Raw genomic sequence first — 20377 nt, 5'->3', positions numbered from 1 at the left:
CAGCTCTATAAATATCCCAGTGAGAAGGAGAAAAATGCAGGAGTTTTTTCATTGTCAACTCTTGCTTTCAATGAGTGGCCACCCGACTGCTAGACAGTCAAACACTTGAGTGAGTTATTGAGACCTGCCACATGCAAATAGAGCTCACTGCCAAGCTCCTTAGTATTCCCGCTTCTTCCAAAACAGACAATGCTCAGGAGGCCTCTGATTCTAGGCACTTAACAATTAATTGAGTTGCCATTGGGTGAGAGGTTGAGGCAAGCAGGGTGCTTGAGTTACTTAGCAGCTAGTTGAATTAATAAAACAGCAAAGGAAAGAAATGCACCAATTTGAATACTGTAGCTTTTTATTATTGTTATTTATCTCTAAAAATCAGGGCATGAGTTGCTGCAGGGGCAGAGATGGGGTGCTCTAATGGATCCCTTTTATCAGAGGGATGGTAAATCCATTGTCTTCTCCATATTTTAAGGCAGCAGAACGCTGAATCTCCAATAATACCTGCACAGACACCTCTCCGGTGCAGACTTCCTTTTTAGTCTCGTCTCACCTTGCATAACAGGTTAACAGACTTCACTCATGGTTCACTTCACCTGGCTGACCTCAGCACAATAGATCCTAGAAACAGTGCCCAAGAGAGCAATGGATCTACAAGATTAATGGTCTGTCTTCACTGCAGATTTAGCCTGAGCTCTTACCTAGGTGTTGCCCCTATCCTCGTCCCAGCTGCAAACAAACTTCTCTCACCTGGGTGCTTTCAACTAGGCTAACTGTCCCAGCTGGGCGTGGGTTAGACCTCAGGTGCCTCTTCCACTTGAGCTGTTATCTGTCCATTCAGCAGCGAGACACAGACTAAACAACTTGAATCCTCCAGTGCCTTCCCACACTTCCCCCATATGCCCAGAAAGACAGAAAACTTCTCCCACAGTTCATTGGGAAAGACTCACAGATCAGATCAGCTTACGGCAGCACAAGGAACCAATGGGCTATAACCTCAGAAGTCCTAACAATGCACACAGGTGGGTGCAGCATCAGTGAGAACACGGTAACTCGAGTATGGTTTTGCAGTATGGCTGCTCAGACCCGGGCCAGGGCTAAGATGGGTGCTCAAACATGGGTGTCAGTCACCCACGTTAACTCTGCAGTGAACACATACCCTAAGAGGCCATTTGCCATCACTGCTGCGCATTCCTGACAGAATACAAGCTGTAGGGGGATAGTTTTACATTCTCAGTTGTCTTAAATGGTCACACTTTTCTGAAGCAGGGTTTATTTGGGGCCATCCAACTCCCATTAAAGTCAGTGGATCACAGCATGAGGAAAGATGAGCTTTCAGGACATGTCACATGACAACATACATCAGAATAACATCCAGAATATGCAGGATATTTGTAGATACGTCCACCGTGCTCCTACCTTAGCTATCAGCCTCACAAAACAGCCACAGCCCCCCATGGAAAACTTTTGACTCGAAACAGCAGGGATATGTTCTCAGCAGTCAGAAAAACTGGGCAGTTAAATGGACTCCCAGAGGATGTGGCTGAAGCACAGTCACTACACAGATTTAAGAATAGGTTGCAGACAGCCTCAGCTGAGAATGATGTAGTGAGCAGTTCTGCCAAAAAAATAAATGCAGGAGTCTTACTCTCCTGAATGGCCCAACTGGTCTTTTGAGGCCCTGCTATCTCTGAATCTATGAACCTGCCGTGTTGGTAATTGGCCTGCCATTCTCATTCCGGCAGCGCTGCCTTTGAAAGGATGCTCCGTTGGCACATGAACTGAAGCACATATTCAGAGAGGCCATTTACTTTGCATTAGTGCGTCCTCCCTCCCCCCCCCACACCCCTATTCACCCGTTTCTTTTCTGTTCTTCTTTTATTTTTAAATGACTCCCTCTTCAAGAACAGATTGACTCCGGCAGTAATTTGTCATGTCACCTTCAATAAAATTTCAAACAAAACCTCGGAAGATTAATGGGGAAGCAAAAGCGCCGTATCTTTTATGCATTTCAGATGGCAAAATATAAATCAAAACTGCGACCTGTTTGTAGGGTGATGCTGAAAAAATACAAAACCATGGTAATAAAGTTAGACATGTGTCCCTGTCAGATCCAGCACTGATGTGCACAGGGTTTAACTTTTAATTGTACAGTGATGTATCTCGTTTAGGTCTACAGTGAGTACAGGTAGATAAAAAAGCTTTGCGAGAGAGGCTCAGCCAGCCTGCTGTTTGGAAATATCCACTCCCTGCAATAAAATGGATTCAGCTTCCTGGTTGTCACTGTTCTGCTCACCATGGCAATGCATGCCTTCTGAAATGGAAGTGGACCTCGAGTCCTGCTGGGCTGGAACCACAGGCATCTGTGTCTAGAGTTGATAGAAATCAGCGTCTGATCCTATAATTGGGTCCAAGCAGATGGATTCCCGTTGACTTCAACATCAGTGGCCTCTCAAAATGACTTCAATGGTCTTATGCTTAAGGCGCTGGACTGGGTCTTAGGTTCATGGGTTCATGACTCGGCTCTGCCACAGATTGTCTCTGTGACCTTGGCCAGCTCACTTAGGGTGGGATTTTCAAAGCGGCCTAAGGGATGTGGAGGCTTAATTCCTATTAAAAACACCTTAGGCCACTTTGAAAACCTCTTTTGAACATCTCTGGGTCTCAGCTTCCCATCTGTAAAATTGGGATAATGATGCCCCCTTTCTCCCACCCTTTCTCTTGTCTAGATGGTAAAGTGTTTGGTACGGGGACTCTCGCTTTCTGTTTGTATGTACAGCACCTAGCACAATGGGGCCCTGGTCTTTGCCGGGACTTCATAGTGCTACTGCGATAACAATAATGCCCAGATCTGTTAAAGGAAGACATTGTCTGTACACCAAATAACCCAGAAATATACTGCAGGCCAGTGGAGCCCTTCATCCCTCCCACCCTGCTGCAAAATAAATCCATATTTAACAGTAACGATATGTTTAGGGCCTTATTGGAATGTAGCTGTGCAGTCGATATATTTGAAATGTGAGCACAACTATATTGCAGGAGAGATTAAGTAGCAGCATGGAAAAGCTCTCCTAAGGGAATTTATGATTATACCCTTCTAGGTGGGCTTTTCTTGTTGAGCATCAGCCTGCATGTTCCCACGCTGTACTTGAAGGGCAGCCATTGTCTTATGCTGCTTCCTATTATAAAATTGAGAGGAGTTTGATGAGATCTCCTAGTCACAAGAGAGCTCATTTGTTCAGCAAATCCAGCCGTGACCCCTTTCTAATGTTTTTTTCCCCCCTGTCTTCCGTTGGCTTGTTTTTATCTGAATGCTTCGACTAAAACTCTCCTATCAATATTCAAGGCCGACTGCTGGAGTTTGGACAGCGCCTGTCAGATCCAACAGAGACCAGAGTGTTGTGCATATTTGCAGACTGTAAGTGGCTATAATGCTGTATAAGAACAAAGCAGTTGCTGTTTGGCTTACGCTGCCTTTTCCTGTGTGACTGGGGAGATGGCCTTGTGGCTGAAGGGTTGTTGCTAACTTTTTTACTTTTTCACGTCTATTTGAATGGGATATTGACCTAAGTGGCAAAGTTTGGATCTGAGTACATATTCAAACTTCCCACCAAGTTTGGGGCTGTGTTTGTTCCTGGGATTTTGCACCAGCCTCTTACAAAGAAGTAAGCCAGCTGTGAAGCTTGGATCCACCTTTTTAACCTGGAGATGGGCTTCTCCAGAGTTTGGAGGTGTTCAGATGGGGATGAGGGGATGCTTGGTTCATACCCATCTTTATTTTGAATGTGGTGTTATTGTAGGATTGCTTCGGAGTCCCTCCCTTATGTAGGAAGGAGACCTGAAGTATTTATTTAAATGAAAAATACAAAAATAAAATAAAATAGCAGAGGGATAACAAGGAAATCTCAAGTAAAGGAGAAATGGGGTGTGGGGAGAGGTGGGGAAAAATGTTCCTACTAATTACAATAAAATCATTTTTTTAAGTCTAAACCCCTCCCCTCTTCCCTCCCCCCCAAGCTTGATTAGCTTCTTTTCAAAAGAGCACCAGGGAGATTATTTACTTTTGATCTTTTTATGATCAATCCACAAAGGTAGGAATGCACTTAAAACCAGCATTTGCCAACTGTTATACTCCTCACGAAACACCGTTTTCTATAAGGGCCCCAGGAAGATGCAAAAGAGAGCCTAAGAGGAGATGGATGACTCTAGCTAGGAATTTAAGGAGATGTTTGAAGAGAGCATCTGCCCCCCCATCCTGATTAGCTATGTAGCTCTCTGTCAACTTGATTTCAAAGCAGGTAATAGCTGTGAGGAAAAAGAACCAGGCCCACAAGCGAGACCGACAGACACTAATAGGAATGCCGACACTTTGTGCCCTATTTATTCAGATGGATTGTTAGGGATTTTTTCACTGTTTCACAAGCCTTTTTTTTTTCTAGCCCTTTCTAATTCTACAGGTTGGGGGTGGATGTTTTCCTTCAACAGCTAATGCCTTCAAAGCTGATAATCTGGGGATTCACTGTATTTGATATACTTACCACAACTCACATGGTGTGCCTCAAATATTGACTCAAAAAAAAAAAAAGAAAATCTGTTTTCTCCACAGACTTTCATTCCAAAGATTTTGACTTCACTCTTCCTGGGGAATTTCTGGGGTTATGATCATCTTTATTCCTGCAGCTTCAGTCATGGTTTTGAAGACAGGAGTGAAAGGCATTTTATAAATTAATAAACATACGTCATAGATATGTATAGACATGCATATACATGGACCTTTCTTGCTCTAAATTGTTGCTTGCAGTGCTGTTAAGTAGCTTTTGTGTTACACCCCAGAGATGGCTGCATTTCAATGATGGAGGAAGCAACAGGCTGCATTTTGTTTGCAAGCAGATTTTCATGTCACACCTCTTTCAGAGCACGTTTCCCTCTCCGCCTCCCTGGCCTTTGGAAAGGCTTTCTCTGAATAAAGGATTTTATCAAGATTTGCAGAATAGCCAATCAGATTTTTCCTTTCCTTAGCTTTCATTGGTATGACATAATTTAGTGGGCAGAGCGGAAGAATGTGGTCCATATTTTGATGGCAATGGCATATCTTTATTAATTGCCAAAAGTCCAACCCTGAGACATTCGAAGCAGATGTAAGTCCCTGGATTTGGTCTTTCATTTGTTCCTTAGATAACGTTCTATAGTAGGGTGCAATAAACCTTAGACAGGCATGTACTTCTTGGGAGAAGTGTGTCATGTCCTCTCTCTGGTGATTGGTCCATACAGAGGATTGTTGGGTTCCTCTGAGAACCTCTTCCATTTGGTTCCCAAAACTTCAGTTTGACTTTGGAATTCAAGTACATTAATTTGACACACAGCAACATTATGCCCAAGCTGGCCACGTTCGATACAGGGGATATCACAAATCCAAAGTTACACAGCAAAACTTTTCTTTATCTGCATCTTTACTAACACCTGCATTCCTGACTATACACTGCATCACGCACTTTGTGATTGGCTCAGTTACTTTTCAGGAACCAATCCATGTACAGCATACTCTGTCGATGTGGTGTTCCTATATAACCTGATACATTCCATTTATCTTAATCCATTTATTTTATCTGTTCCTGCTTGTCTTAGCTAGGTCGACTCCAGCCTAATCCTTGTTATACTCTGATTTAGGACTTAATCTTCCATTCGCTTCTCCAGTCATACCCACTGAGAAATGAGGTCTTACTTATGTCAATTTACTCATGTCAGGTTAGGCCTACAAGGATAAGAGCCTGCTATTGCTACCAGCTAATGGAGTTAGCTCAGTTGGTAGAAGGCTGTGCTGAAGGTCCCAAGTTCAATCACCGTTGTTCACTCTATGGTGGAGGTTGGTAGGCAGATATTATCTCATCTAAGTATTCTCACTTAAGTCAGGATCAACTCCTTTGAACTAAGATTCAAGCCTGAAGTCTGTAAAATGCTTTTGGACCCTTCAGGAAGACAAGTTTCTATGGTTATAGAAATATTATTATTATTATTATTATTATTATCATCATCATCATCATACTCATATACTGGGGTCATAGTTAAAAAGTGAACATTTGCCAGGAGTTACATTGCAGTATCTGAGGGTACGTCTATACTTACCGTCCGGGTCGGCGGCTAGCATTCGAATTCTCGGAGTTCGATATATCGCGTCTCCTAGACGCGATATATCGAACTCTGAATGCGCTCCCGTTGACTCCGGAACTCCACCACTGCGAACGGCGGTGGCGGAGTTGACGGGGGAGCCGCAGACTTCGATCCCGCGGCGTCTGGACGGGTGAGTGCTTCGAACTAAGGTAGTTCGAGTTCAGCTACGACCTTAGTTCGACCCCCCCCCTTAGTGTAGACCAGGCCTGAGACACCATTTCCCGTACACTTAGGACAGGAGATCACTCCTTAGCTTACGACTTTGTGGATAGATATTGACTTTGTAGTGGTGACCATTGTGCAAATATACATGAGACTCTCACACACCCTCACAGACAGGTGCACAAGACTAGGATAGGGTCTGAATCTCTTCTCACACTGGCATAAATCTGGAGTTACTCCACTGATGGTGCACAGGTGTCAAACTGACATGAGAGGAAAATCTCAGCTTCTTAGTATAAGGGTCAGCAGCTTTATCTCCAAGCTCTGCAAGAACATCAGGCCTTGTGCCAGCAGATTTTCAGCTGATCCCTGTATCCTTGTTTCAGTGTTTTTATTTCCCCTCCCCACACCTCATTTCACTGGCACTTTTAACAACATTTCCTGTAATTTTCAAGATGTGATCGGCAGGCTGGCTGATGACCTATTGCAAGACAAAGTTGGGCTGCTTATCAGTGAAAGGTCCCTCATCAGCTAAGCATGGAGCAGCAACACATTTAGGATGAAGTGGGAGAGAAGCACTGGGGAATATAAACCAGCACGACAATGATATTAAAGCAGAGGCTGTTGTGTGAAGGGGGAGGACTGGAGGTGGAGTGGGTTAACTATAAGCTTGGTCTATTTATTCTGCCAAAGACACTTCATGAAATATCCTAACAATATTCCAGGACGCATGGTAGCAGAGATAGTATCACTTGGGGAGACAGCAGAAATGGCCTTATCATTCCGACAATGTTTTTTTCTCTTATTATCACTAAGTAACAATATCTCTATTTCACCGCAACCACTGAGCCATTATTTTCTTTGACAAATAGGATTCTTTTTCTGTTTTTTTTTTCTTCATTTCATCCTCATTTTGGGAGGTTAAAAAGAAAGTGTGTTAGGCACAGTGGTGCAGCACTACAGAATGTGCGTGTTAAAAGCAAGTGGAACAGTCAGAGAAGTGCAGTTTGCATGACTGTGTGACCCACTTGTGCTATTAAGGCACTTGTGGTGCAACTCGGCACGCTCCAAATTAGTTGATGTTCCACATCCTGACTATGGCGAGCTAGGGATCAATATACACACTTCAAGAGTCATCATCACTGGGACTAGACAACAGCCTGTCACAGTGTTTCTGGAATAGATCCATCCATATTTATTTGAGGAACAGCAGAAACCCAGAGAAATATTGACACCAAAGCTGAGGGAGACAACCCGTTTCATGCATAGAAGCTTGGAAACAATGAGGGTTTAAGATGATTTGAGAGGGAAGCATGGTTCAGAGGTCTGGACATAGGTCCGGGAATCAGGAACTCCTGCGTCTTAATCCTGGTTCTCTGACACTGGCTCTCTCAGTGGCTTTGGGAAAGTCACTTAATCTCTCTGTCTCAGTTTCCCCATCTATACAATGAGGACAGTACTTACTTACCTGTCACATAGGGTTGTTGGGCTGGTTAATGTTGGTAAAGTGCTAGGTATTCTTTCTAATAGGGTTGTCAAGCGATTAAAAAAATTAATTGCGATTAAAAAAAATTATCACGATTAATCACGTTATTAAACAATAATAGAATACCATTTATTTAAATATTTTGGATGTTTTCTATATGTTAAAATATATTGATTTCAATTACAACACAGAATACAAAGTGTACAGTGCTCACTTTATATTTATTTTTTCTTACGAATATTTGCACTGTAAAAAACAAAAGAAATAATATTTTTCAATTCACCTCATACAAGTACTGTAGTGCAATCTCTTTATCATGAAAGTTGAACTTACAAATCTAGAATTATGTACAAAAAATAACTGCATTGAAAAATAAAACAATGTAAAACTTTAGAGCCGATAAGTCCACTCAGTCCTACTTCAGCCAATCGCTCAGACAACCAAGTTTGGTTACAATTTACAGGAGATAATGCTGCCCGCTTCTTGTTTACAATGTCACCTAAAAGTGAGAACAGGCATTCGGATGGCAATGTTGTAGCCAGGGTCACAAGATATTTACATGCCAAGTGCGCTAAAGATTCACTTGTCCCATCATCTTCAACCATCATTCCATAGAACATGCGTCCATACTGATGACATGTTCTGCTCAATAACGATCCAAAGCAGAGCAGATGGATGCATGTTCATTTTTATCATCTGAGTCAGATGCTACCAGCAAAAGGTTGATTTTCTTTTTTGGTGGTTCAGGTTCTATAGATTCCGCATCTGAGTGTTGTCCTTTAAAGACTTCTGAAAGCATGCCCCACACCCCATCTCAATCAGATTTTGGAAGACACTTCTGATTCTTAAACCTTGGGTCGAGTGCTGTAGCTATTTTTAGAAATCTCACACTGATGTCTTCTTTGCGTTTTGTCAAATCTGCTGTGAAAGTGTTCTTAAAACGAACATGTGCTGGGTCATCATCCGAGACCGCTATAACATTAAATATATAGCAAAGTGTGGTAAAACAGAACAGGAGACATACAATTCTCCCCCAAGGACTTCAGTCACAAATTTAATTAATGCATTATTTTTTAATGACCATCAGCAACATGGAAGCATGTCCTCTGGAATGGTGGCCGAAGCATGAAGGGGCAAACGAATATTTAGCATATCTGGCATGTAAATACCTTGCAATGCCAGCTACAAAAGTACCATGCAAACACCTGTTATCACTTTCAAGTGACATTGTAAATAAGAAGAAGGCAGCAGCAGCTCCTGTAAATGTAAACAAACTTGTTTGTCTTAGCAATTGGCTGAACAAGAAGTAGGACTGAGTGGACTTGTAGGCTCTGAAGTTTTACATTGTTTTGTTTTTGAGAGCAGTTATGTAACAAAAAAAAATCTGCATTTGTAAGTTATACTTTCAGGATAAAGAGATTGCACTACAGTACTTGTATTAGGTTAATTGAAAAATACTATTTATTTTATTTATCATTTTTACAGTACAAATATTTGTAATAACAATAATAATATAAAGTGAGCACTGTATACTTTGTATTCTGTGTTGCAATAGAAATCAATATATTTGAAAATGTAGAAAAACATCCAAAAATATTTAATAAATTTCATTTGGTATTCTATCATTTAACAGTGTGATTAATCGCGATTAATTTTTTTGAGTTAATCGCGTGCGTTAACTGCAATTACTTGACAGCCCTATTTCTAATCATTATTTTCTTGCGGTGAATGTGTTGGGGGTATAGGTATGGGAGAGTTCTGACCGGGGGCGTACAGGAAATTTTCCTACATGTCATGGCAATGTGTAAAGGCCAAATCTCTCTCTCTCAGTACAATCCCCTCCTAGAATTGAAGAGTGCCAACCAGGCTGCAAGTTACAGCTATCAAGTTATCTATAATGTGCATCTCTACCACTCCACACATGGAACATAGGAGAGCATAGGCTCAGTGCTGGGCCCCAGATCCTTGAGAGATTCTGAGTTGTCCTATTACTATCATATGGTTGTCATATTGCCATTATATAGAGAATATGCATATGATGGAACATGCTTGGGGAGATGGATCGTGTGGTGTTCAGGCGTGTGTCATTGGTTGTGGGGGCATGGTCTCCATTACTGATCCATCTCAGAATCAGTCAGGTCTCTGTTATAAAGATGAGTCCTGTTCTTCTTGCTATGCTGCTGAAACTCCTGACTGAATGGTTTCAGAGTGGTAGCCGTGTTAGTCTGTATCAGCAAAAACAATGAGGGGTCCTTGTGGCACCTTAGAGACTAACAAATTTATTTGGGCATAAGCTTTCGTGGGCTAGAACCCACTTCATCAGATGCAACTCCATGCATCTGATGAAGTGGGTTCTAGCCCACGAAAGCTTATGCCCAAATAAATTTGTTAGTCTCTAAGGTGCCACAAGGACTCCTCGTTGTTTTTCCTTGATTAACCACAATCTGATTTTCCAGCAAACCCACTCCAGTGAAAGACATGTCAGGATTGAGCAGAAAGAAGATTGCATGTACAGCTCTATTAGAAATGGTATGTAGTGATGTCTCAGTCACATTTGAGTTGGCTTGAACATTTGTTCTTGTACACCTCTGACTTCTGTTCTAATCAGGTTCTTCTATCATGCCCATTTCCATGGTATCTGAGTTCTGCTGCCTACCTGATTTACCTGGTTTTGGATTTTCATCTTCCTGGGATTTGGGACTGCAGTCTCATTATCCACTCATCATCCACAGTTGTACTGTCTGAATACTTCTTTCTGCTGATACCATCAGCTGCCACTATCCATTCTACACACAATAGAGACACTTCAGTGCCTATTGCTATGGTTACGGGTATTCTGCTGGGTGTGGGATCAACAGAAGCCATAAAGGAAGGTGCTTTTGCAGCATTTGCAAAAATATTTCTCTATTCCTTTTATGGAAAGTCCACCTCCTCTGAAACCACACCCACAGGTTGTTGCTCTGATTGCAAATTTGCATGGACTGGTTGGGACATGAGGTCACAGTTTCTTTCTTTGCATTAACACTTAAGAGCACTTTCTTCTCCTGTACATATTTTTACTCTGAAAGGGACCATTGTCATCACCTTATCTCATTATTTGTAAAAAATTAAGGAGGGAGAGAGGGTTACATTTCAGCCTTCCCCAGGCTCTCTACAAAGAATGCTCCCAAAACACTTAAGCAAGCAACATCATAATCTCCATCTAGCCCCGGATGCCTAGACAACAGGAGAGGGGACCATCTGTCACAGGGGTCGGCAACCTCTGGCATGACGGGCCGGGTCAGTTTGTTTACCCGCTGCATCGGGAGGTTCGGCCAACCGCAGATCCCACTGGCCGCGGTTCGCCGTCCCAGGCCAATGGGGGTGGCGGGAAGCAGCGTGAGCGAGGGATGTGCTGGCCATGGCTTCCCGCCGCCCCCATTGGCCTGGGACAGCAAACTGCGGCCAGTGGGAGCCACAATCGGCCAAATCTGCCGATGCGGCAGGTAAACAAATTGGCCCGGCCTGCCAGGGTGCTTACCCTGGCGAGCTGCGTGCCAGAGGTTGCCGACACCTGATCTATCATATGCCTGCTCCAACCCTTTTGTTGCCCTATCAGTGAGCATGACTAGTTCAGTTGGTAGTGCTGCAGATTTTTAATCTGAGGGTATGGCTACACTTGAGAGTTGCAGCGCTGGTGGAGGCTTTCCAGCGCTGCAATTAGTAACTGTCCACACCTGCAGGGCACATCCAGCGCTGCAACTCCCTGGCTGCAGCACTGGCCGTACACCTGGGTCTGCTTGGGGTATAAGCATTGCAGCGCTGGTGCTGCAGCGCTGGTCGTAAAGTGTGGCCACACACCAGCGCTGTTATTGGCCTCCAGGGTATAAGGATATATCCCAGAATGCTTTTAACTAAATTACTCCCTTTGTTTTGTTATGCTGCCTCTCTTTGTTTTGTTGTGAACTCGGGGCTCCGGGAGCTGCTTATCTAAAAAACAAACAATCTGTAACTGACTGTGAACAATCAATTGAGATAACCCACTACCTTGCTGTGAATGAGGCAGGCACGGGGAAGAGTGTTTGCTTGATGAGAGAAACAGCGGGGGGAGGGAGAGAAAGGGAGTCCGTTGGAGCAGCTGCTTGTCTGGTCTGCAGGCTGTTTGCAGTTAAGAGTAAGGGATAGGGGAAAATTTTCTGATTTTGCAAGGCAGGGAGCTGATACACAGTGTCGGCTCCAAAAATCCACTCTCTCTCTCTCCCCCGGTCCCTGTCACACTGCACCCCACCCCCCTCTTTTGAAAAGCACGTTGCTGCCACTTGAACGCTGGGATAGCTGCCCATAATGCATCACTCCCAACAGCGCTGCAAATGTGGCCACACTGCAGCGCTGGTAGCTGTGAGTGTGGCCACACACCAGCGCTTTCCCTACACAGCTGTACGACCAGCGCTGTAACTCCCAGCGCTGCAACTCTCAAGTGTAGCCATACCCTGAGGGTCCAGGGGTCAAATCTCTGGTCAGACAAATCAGCCTTTCCAGCTGTTTCATGCACCTGTATCTGAAAAAGTCGTCTCTGCAGAATTCTCTATTGCAGCAGTAAACAATGCACTCAAAAGCTGCCAATAAATGGAGTGACTTCGGTGACCAACCCTCCCGAAGGTTAAACACTTAAAATAATGTCATCCTAGGATCTGAGGGGAGAGAACAGGTAGCAAAGTGGGTGATTTTCCCCTTGTTTAAATTTCTTTTTTTGCAAACAGAAGAGATGAATAGTGAAATGTACCTCCGTCATTTTTATAGTCTCTTCCTCTGTGTCTCTCTCCCCACACTCTCTTTCATTAAATTGCTAAGATAATATGATTTGGTGCTAGAGCAATTTTCATTGGTAATATGAATAGGACAACAGGATCTCAACGTAAATCATCCCAACGAGCCTTAGGTAGGGTAACCACTTCTCCACCTTCACTAAGCTACAGAATAAAGCTATTTAATTCCCCAGCTGACCCCCCCCCCACTCCTCTTTAAAGAACAACTACAGGCTGCTGAGCATTCTTACCCTTTGGATACCCACCGCTCCATCTCACGAGCAGGCAGGCACTCCTGCTGTTGACCGACAGTTTGTCACACCCAGTAATTTCTGCACTGCATTAATTTCTCATTAATCTGTGTCAGGATTTATGAGTCTAAAATGACTGGAAACTTTTAGTGAAACACTTTTTTTATTCTGCCAGGGTTCTCCCGCCCCCCGCCAGCCCCTGCCCAGATCTCCACAAAAGCAAATGTGTCTTTTCCCCCATGCTGCCTTTTCACAGAGTGGGGTCTTCACTGATGGTCAGCATTGAAAGAAATATTTAAGCTTGCTGCTATTCCTTTAACATTTATCTAAGTCTCAAATAATATTGGAAGAAGAAAGACCCCCTCCCCCTCCTGCAAACCCTTAGTAGCTGGACTGATTCCAACTGTAAAGTTTGGCTTCACTTCAAGGTCTCTGATCTTATTATGACACTGGCTGCTATTGAAGTTGGCAGCATCAGTTGATCTAGCAGTGCAGGAAGGTTCCTACCGATGTCTTCTTAGAGTTTACTGAGACTTTAGTAAGAGAACTTTCCACAGGCCTCCTGAGATCAATTCTATTAGAGGAAGGAATTGTAGGCCCCTGACAGGGAAGAGAACTGAAGCTGCAGCCTATGGGTGGATGAGCCATTGAATAGTTCCAGGCCATATTTTATAAGACTGTTTTATTTTTCGTAGGGACATGGAGAGAGGAGGAGTAAATCTATAGACTTTCTTTACTTTGTTTCATGGGACTGCGTTAGAAGTCCATTTCAAAATTCTCCTTTCTGCATCTTGTAAAGAATGTGTTAGGCACACTTCAAAATGTCAGGAAGTCACTCAGTTTTAATAAGCAACCAGTTTTTTGGATGCTTCTCTGTACGGTCCAAATCGCTTGTGTTTGCACAATTTGGGGCTGTAAAGAGCAGGCTTTGTCATGCATTCCCTGTACCTTTCAGGGTAGCCTAGTGGATAGAATGCTGGACTGAGAGACCTAGGTTCTGCTGCTGGGTGTCCTTGGACAAGTCACTTCCTTGTTCAGTGCCGCAGTTTCCCCTCTGTGAAAGGGGGATAATCAGACTGCTCTCCTTTGTAAAGTGTTTTGAAATGTACAGACAACAGCTAAATATTACCATTATTTCCACCTCTTCTTGCCTTCATCTGGCACAGCTGCTCCTGTAGAGAACCAAGAAACACAATGAGGTGACAAATATTTCGTATGAACTTTAAGTTTGTTGTACTTACTGTCGACCGAATGGGGCAGGCATGAGTAAATGCAGTACATAACCAAACACTAGAGGGAGATTGAACAAGGCTTAAAAGAGAATCCAGTTTATTCCTACTTGTCTTCTTGCTTCGGGCCTGATTGGGTGACCAGATATGCCATTTTTAAAGAGACAGTACCGTATTTAAGCCCTCCTGCAGATGTCCCAACTTTTTCTTAAAAATGGGCAAATTGGCCTGTATTTTCTGCTTCCCTCCCCGCCATCAGTACTGGTGGGTCCTGCTGCTGGCTTGATCCCTGCTCGCCAGCCACCCTCTCACCAGCAGTGAGTGGGGGCGTCCAGTCAGGGCCGGTTTTAGGAAGTGCGGGGCCCAATTCGAACATTTTCGGCGGGGCCTCAGCAGGAATGACTTAAAAAAAAACCCACGTAAAAAAACCCCTTTCCTTTCTTCCGTGTATTATTTACTTTCTATAACTATATCAATAATAACAAAATTATATATTCCATACATTGCATCATATATTATAAATATCAAGTTGGTTAAGAGGAACTTTATTGTACACCTCACCTATATGTTTTTAAAACTTTATCTTCCTTGCTTTTTGTTCAGCAAAATCTTTCAGTATATTGCCTAACTGTAAGCTCTTCATTACTTCACGTTCAATTGACATGATTGCCAAACTGTTTAATCGGTCTTTCTGCATTGTTGATCGCAGATATGTTTTAATTAGATTTAACTTCGAGAAGCTCCTCTCTCCTGAGGCTACAGTTACTGGAATAGTCAGGAAGATTCGAATTACTATAAATAAATTTGGAAATGCTGTTGATCGGTTATTATATGCCAGAAATTGACGCATTTTTAGGGAGTTTCTACAATCAGACGGAAGAATTGGCTTTAATGCTTCCAGTTCTTCACAAAGCATATAGCCATTTATGTCAACTGATTTTACAGTTGAAACTTGTTCGTTTTCCTGCACTAGTTTCACATCTGTCAATGCGAGTTCCAGATCTGCAGCAGATTTTCGCATAATGTCCTTGGGAAGATTTTTGAATTCACATAAAAATCCAAATAAACTCACATGCTTTTGTAACTGTTCAAACCTTGGTTCAAGTGATTGTAAAGCTTTGTCTAAGACTTGACTGAAGCATTGCACTCTGTAAGCTTCTTTTGGATCAGAAAAAGGCTCGTCTGCAGACTCGTACTCACATTTTTTTTTCATTTGCGCAAGCTTTTAGTCTGGAATACTGGAGTCACATCTAGATCTTTGGCAAGTTCATTGGCACCAATTAGCACTTCTTGAAAACCCTTCTCTCTGTACATTTTTAACTAGTTACAAAGCTTTTCGAATGAAGAAATTCCTGCAGAAATATCCATTGTATCACTCTGTAGCTCTTTGCGCACAAAATTCACTTGAAAAAGTAAATCATACCAGAAAACTAGCGAAACCAAAACCTTATAATTCTTCATTTGAATAGCCAGCGATTCAGCTTCACTTTTTGCTTGAGCATCATCAATTGTTTCTGCTACCTCAACGAGTGCATCATAAAACTCCCCTGCTTGGTACCGCAGAGCTTTGACGCTTTGCATTCTACATTTCCATCATGTTTCTCAAAGAGGCTTTAGAGAAAGGCCAGTAATATGTTTTCTAAAAATAGTCCATCTTTTAGTAGATCCAGAAAAAAGGACGTAAATACGCTGCAAGGCTCCAAAGAAACTCATCGCATCTGGACATGTTTTGGCCATGTCTCCCAAAATGACATTATAGTTGTGACATGCACGTGGCGTAAAAAAAGCTCTTGGGTTTGTTTTCAAAAGCCATGCTTGTACACCTGATATGTTTCCCTTCATATTTGCACCGTTGTCATAGCCCTGCCCATGGATATTTGCAACGTCCAATCCCAGGTCTTCGAGTTCACTTAAAAGGATATTGTACAAATATTCACCTGTGCTGCTTTCTACTACTATGAACTTAATGAAATGTTCATATACGCCTGCCGGAATATTTGGTGATACACCATCAGCCACATACCTAATTGTCAATGACATTTGTTCTTGGTGACTAATGTCAGAAGTGCAGTAAGTATAATAGCAAAATACTTAGCAGCCTTAATTCGAGCTATTATTTCACGTTTAACAGCATTCCCTACAATACTAATAAGTTTGTTTTGAATGTTTTTTCCTAAATAATGATCATGTATTTCTTTGTTCTTGATTCTTCGTAAATGTTCCTGCATCACCGGGTCAAACTTTCCCAGTAATTCAATAACTACAAGAAAATTTCCATTGTATGATATTCCCAGCCGTTCATCAGATCCACGAAATGATAAGTTTTGTTCTGCTAGCAACTGAACGACAGCGACTAGTCTCTCAAAACCTTGATGCCAGCGTTTTGCTTCTTGGTCAATACATTTTTGTTGTATTGTGTCAATGGTTTTTCCAGCAGATAACCTTTGCTGACGCTCGCAGCAACTAAGCACAGCTTGTAAATGTCCTTTTGAGTTTGTGTGCTCGGCCAATCTTGTATGAATTTTAGACCAGTCATTAAAACCATTACATGCTAATGAACTTGTCACATTATTGGAAAAAAATCTTACAGTAATAACAAAAGATCTTGTCAGCTGACACTGAGTATATCACCCATGGACGAGGTACAATTTCACCATTTGAAAGTTTTCTTTTGCAGTGAAACTTTGAAAAGTGTTCCCCAATCTTATTTTTAGAGAAATCTTCTACAATAATTTTAGGCAGCTGTTGTTTTACTAAATACTCCCTGATACGCTGGCTAATGTATTCTGGCCAAGTTGCAGGATCATCAGCTATTTCTATTTGGTCAGCAGAGTTGAAGTTGCCTTTCTGCTCTGGATCTAAACCACTCGCATCTTTATTATCAGAAAAGCATTCTTGACCCTCAGTATCTTCAGCATCAGTTACAGCCCTTTTTGTAGTCTTCTCTTCACCTTGACTGTCCTGAGCGTCTTCTTCAGACTGATTTGGCTCTTCAAATTCTTCGTCACTGCTGTCGTTCTCTGTCTGTGTCGTATGTTCTCCGGGAGAATTTTCAATCATATCTGCATCTTCACTGAGCTCTTCTGGCTCAACAGTAGAATCAGGTCTGCTAAAATACTTGCTTAAAGCATCCTTTTGCTTCTGTCTTTCAACTGCCTTTGCCTTGTATATGGCTCTTTTCTTACTCCCACTTGGGTACTTTCTACTAATGTCTCTTGATCTCTTACCCATATTGATAGACGTCACCACGTTCTAAAAGAATATTAATTACAGATTTTCACTTTCATATTAGGAAAATAATTTATGTTTTGATAGTTGGCTGGCTGCAGGCATGGCAGGGGGTACAGCAGGGGCTGGCTGAGGGCAGGGGGTGCAGGGCTGGCTGGAGACAGGGGCTGGCCCGGGGCACCCCTGCTTCTACTGCCCCGGGCCCTTTTAATAGCCAAGGGAGCCCTGGGGTAGCGGGGGGCTCCAGGGGCTATTTAAAGGGCCCGGGGCTCCAGCTGCCCTTTAAATTGCCCCCTGAGGAAGCAGGGCTGCCTTGGTATGGTGTACCGGCAGCGGCAAGGGCGCAGAGCCCTCTTAGGTGCGAGGCCTGATTCAGGGGAATCGGCTGAATCGGCCTAAAGCCGGCCCTGGGTCCAGTGCCCGACAATGGGGATAGGTGTGCAACGCTGGTGGCGGGGCAAAGATGCAGAGCTCAGGACTGGATACTCCCTATGCTGGTCCGTCAGCGTAGCCCCCACTGCATGCTGGGTCTTGGCCAGCAAGGCCCCACCCCCGATCCTATTTCCAGACGGCCCTGGCTGCGCACTGTGAGCTACGGTGGCTGGTGAGTGCGGGCAGGCGCCAGGAGGCAGCTGGTTATGTGTTGCATCTGCTGCCCACCCATCGGCCCTTTACATGCTCCCTCTCTCTCTATCCTCTCCCTGCTTTGCCCCTTCACTCGCCGCCCCCAGCCCTGCTGCTCCTCCATATCCCACCCCGGCAGGGCGCATCCCACTCCCAGCGATGTGTGGAGAACCGGCCCCTGGTCGGAGCGCTCAGCTCACCATCAGCCTGGCCGGCAGGGTCCTTCCTTCCTCCAATGCCTCTGGTTGGGCCGGCACCCAAGGAAAGCCCAAGACCCTCTGGCCCGGGGTGCTGGCCTAGAGGAGCCAAGCCCTGCATGTGCTAAAGCCCTGCACAGCGCCGGCACGGGGAAACCTCTCTGCCCTTCAGGGAAGCTCTGGAGTGGTGGGGGGTTCCAGCCTGTTCACACCCCAAGCTGCAGGCTCCACAGCAGTCCCCTGGAGCAAAGGCTTAGCACCCTCTTCACTAGCCCCCACCCTGCCCGAGGTCCTGCCCCCAGGAAGCGCAGGGCTGCTCTGTCCTCTAGGCACCCTCCCCTGCTGAGCCACCTCTCTGGCGGGTTCCCCGGGCCCTGGTACACAATGCATCCTTAGGTCTTAACCCCTTCCTGCCTGTGCTGTATCCGGAGGCAGCTGGGTTATGTCTGTGGCCAGCAGCAGCCTGGAGGAGTTAGCTGCCTTTCCTCACTGTGTTGGCAGGAAGGGACAAGCTGCTTCCAGTCTCATGGGGAAGGGAGGTGGAGAGAGATGAGCTCTTCAAAGACACAGGCCATGTCATCCCTTCCCCATCTCCTCCTCCTCCCCTGTGGCTGGAAGCGGCTCTCTTCCTTCCCACACATTCTGGTGTGAACTCTGACAGAAATCTGGGGAGTGGCGGCATGTGACCCTGCATGCCCCCCACCCATGTGGTGCCTCGGGAAGATGTGGCGTCAGGTACCAGGAGAGGCAGGTCCTCTCCGGTGGCCCAGCCAGACATAGAGGGTGGAGAGCGCTGGGCAGGAAGGGTCAGTCGGTCACCCCTGCCCCCATGTAGGAGAAGTGTACGGGAGTGTGAACCTTAAAGCCTTAAAGATAAGAAGGTAAATAAAAAGAATCCAACTACGCAATATTTCTTTTAACAGGGGCTCAGTCAACTTGAAGTTAATTTAAATGTTTGCACTGCATAGTTCTGATGGATTGCCTTTGAACAGGCTTGAATAGAAGTAATCTTAACAGGTGTCCCATTTTCAGCATAGGGAAATATGGTCACCCTAGGCCTGATCCAATGCTCACTGAAATCATTGGAAAGATTCCCCCTGATTTCAGTAGGCTTTGGGCCAGGCTTGACTACTGTCAGACTAGTGACTTCAAATGCCATCGTGATGGGAGCCATAAAAGAACCCGAGAGAGAGCTGGAAAGATGAGAAAGTTTCCTGAGCTTTTTCACCTCGCAGAAATAGGTTCCATTCCGGCTTGGTTTGAGTTCAGGCAGGAAGGTTCAAGCTGGGTCTTATTTTTCTCGTGTTATGGTTATTCATCTCGACCCGGGACATGAGCAAGTTGGCTCTAGCCAACCTTGCATACACCAAGCTCACTGTGCTGTAGCCTGCAAATTGCTGGGCTCGCAATGAGGAGCTTTACAGAAGCTACGGCAAGCAGGGTTAACAGTAAAGCTGGGTCCCTAGTGCATAAATATGCAAATAAAAGGGGAACACAGAGCAACAGGAAAAGGCCATTTATTCGGGGGCTGAAAACAAAAAAGTGGGAAAACATCCATTTAGAACAAGTCCAGCAAAGCTCATTAATTTCAGTGCAGTTGGATAAAGGGGAAAAAGAAAAAGGACTTGAATAAAAATCTTGGTTTTACTTTGTTAATCTCTTTTATATCTTTTGAAGTCAGGCTGTATCTCAAAAGGGAAACCAGATATTGTCTCTATGTAAATAGAGCTTTTATAGATACAAAAGCTTAAGGGGGATGTATAAAATATTTTAATAGGTAACCTTTTATCCTGCAAAATATGTATTACTTCCTATTATGATAAACAGTTGGCATATTCGAGAAGAAAATGGCTATACATATACATTACAATTACATATTCATTTGACTTTATATTACATACACAGCTCAATTTGGATAAATGTCTGAAGCCAAAGGAATAAATTAGGTTTGGTGCCGAGCGCTTTCTTTGCCCTTCCTCATTGTGTTTGCAAGATTTGCATTTTAGAGTTGCACATTAACAAATATGCATATTTCATTATGGTTTTGGATTAAAAGGTTATCATCTTCGTTACCCATTAGTAATAAACAAACACAAGCTTTCCATGTGAATTTATCCCCGGCTCAGCTGTTTGCTGATTAGCTTGTTGTCGCTGGGTTTCCTTGTTTTCTCCTTGCAGAGAATCCCTAAAGCTGTTTTGAAGTGCTGCCATCCTTGGGGAGCGGGGAATGAGAGAAGGAAGCAAGCGAGGTAGA

This window comes from Mauremys mutica, chromosome 7 (assembly GCF_020497125.1).
Source record: "Mauremys mutica isolate MM-2020 ecotype Southern chromosome 7, ASM2049712v1, whole genome shotgun sequence".
In the NCBI taxonomy this organism is placed as follows: Eukaryota; Metazoa; Chordata; order Testudines; family Geoemydidae; genus Mauremys; species Mauremys mutica.
Note: the sequence above shows the minus strand (reverse complement) of the source record.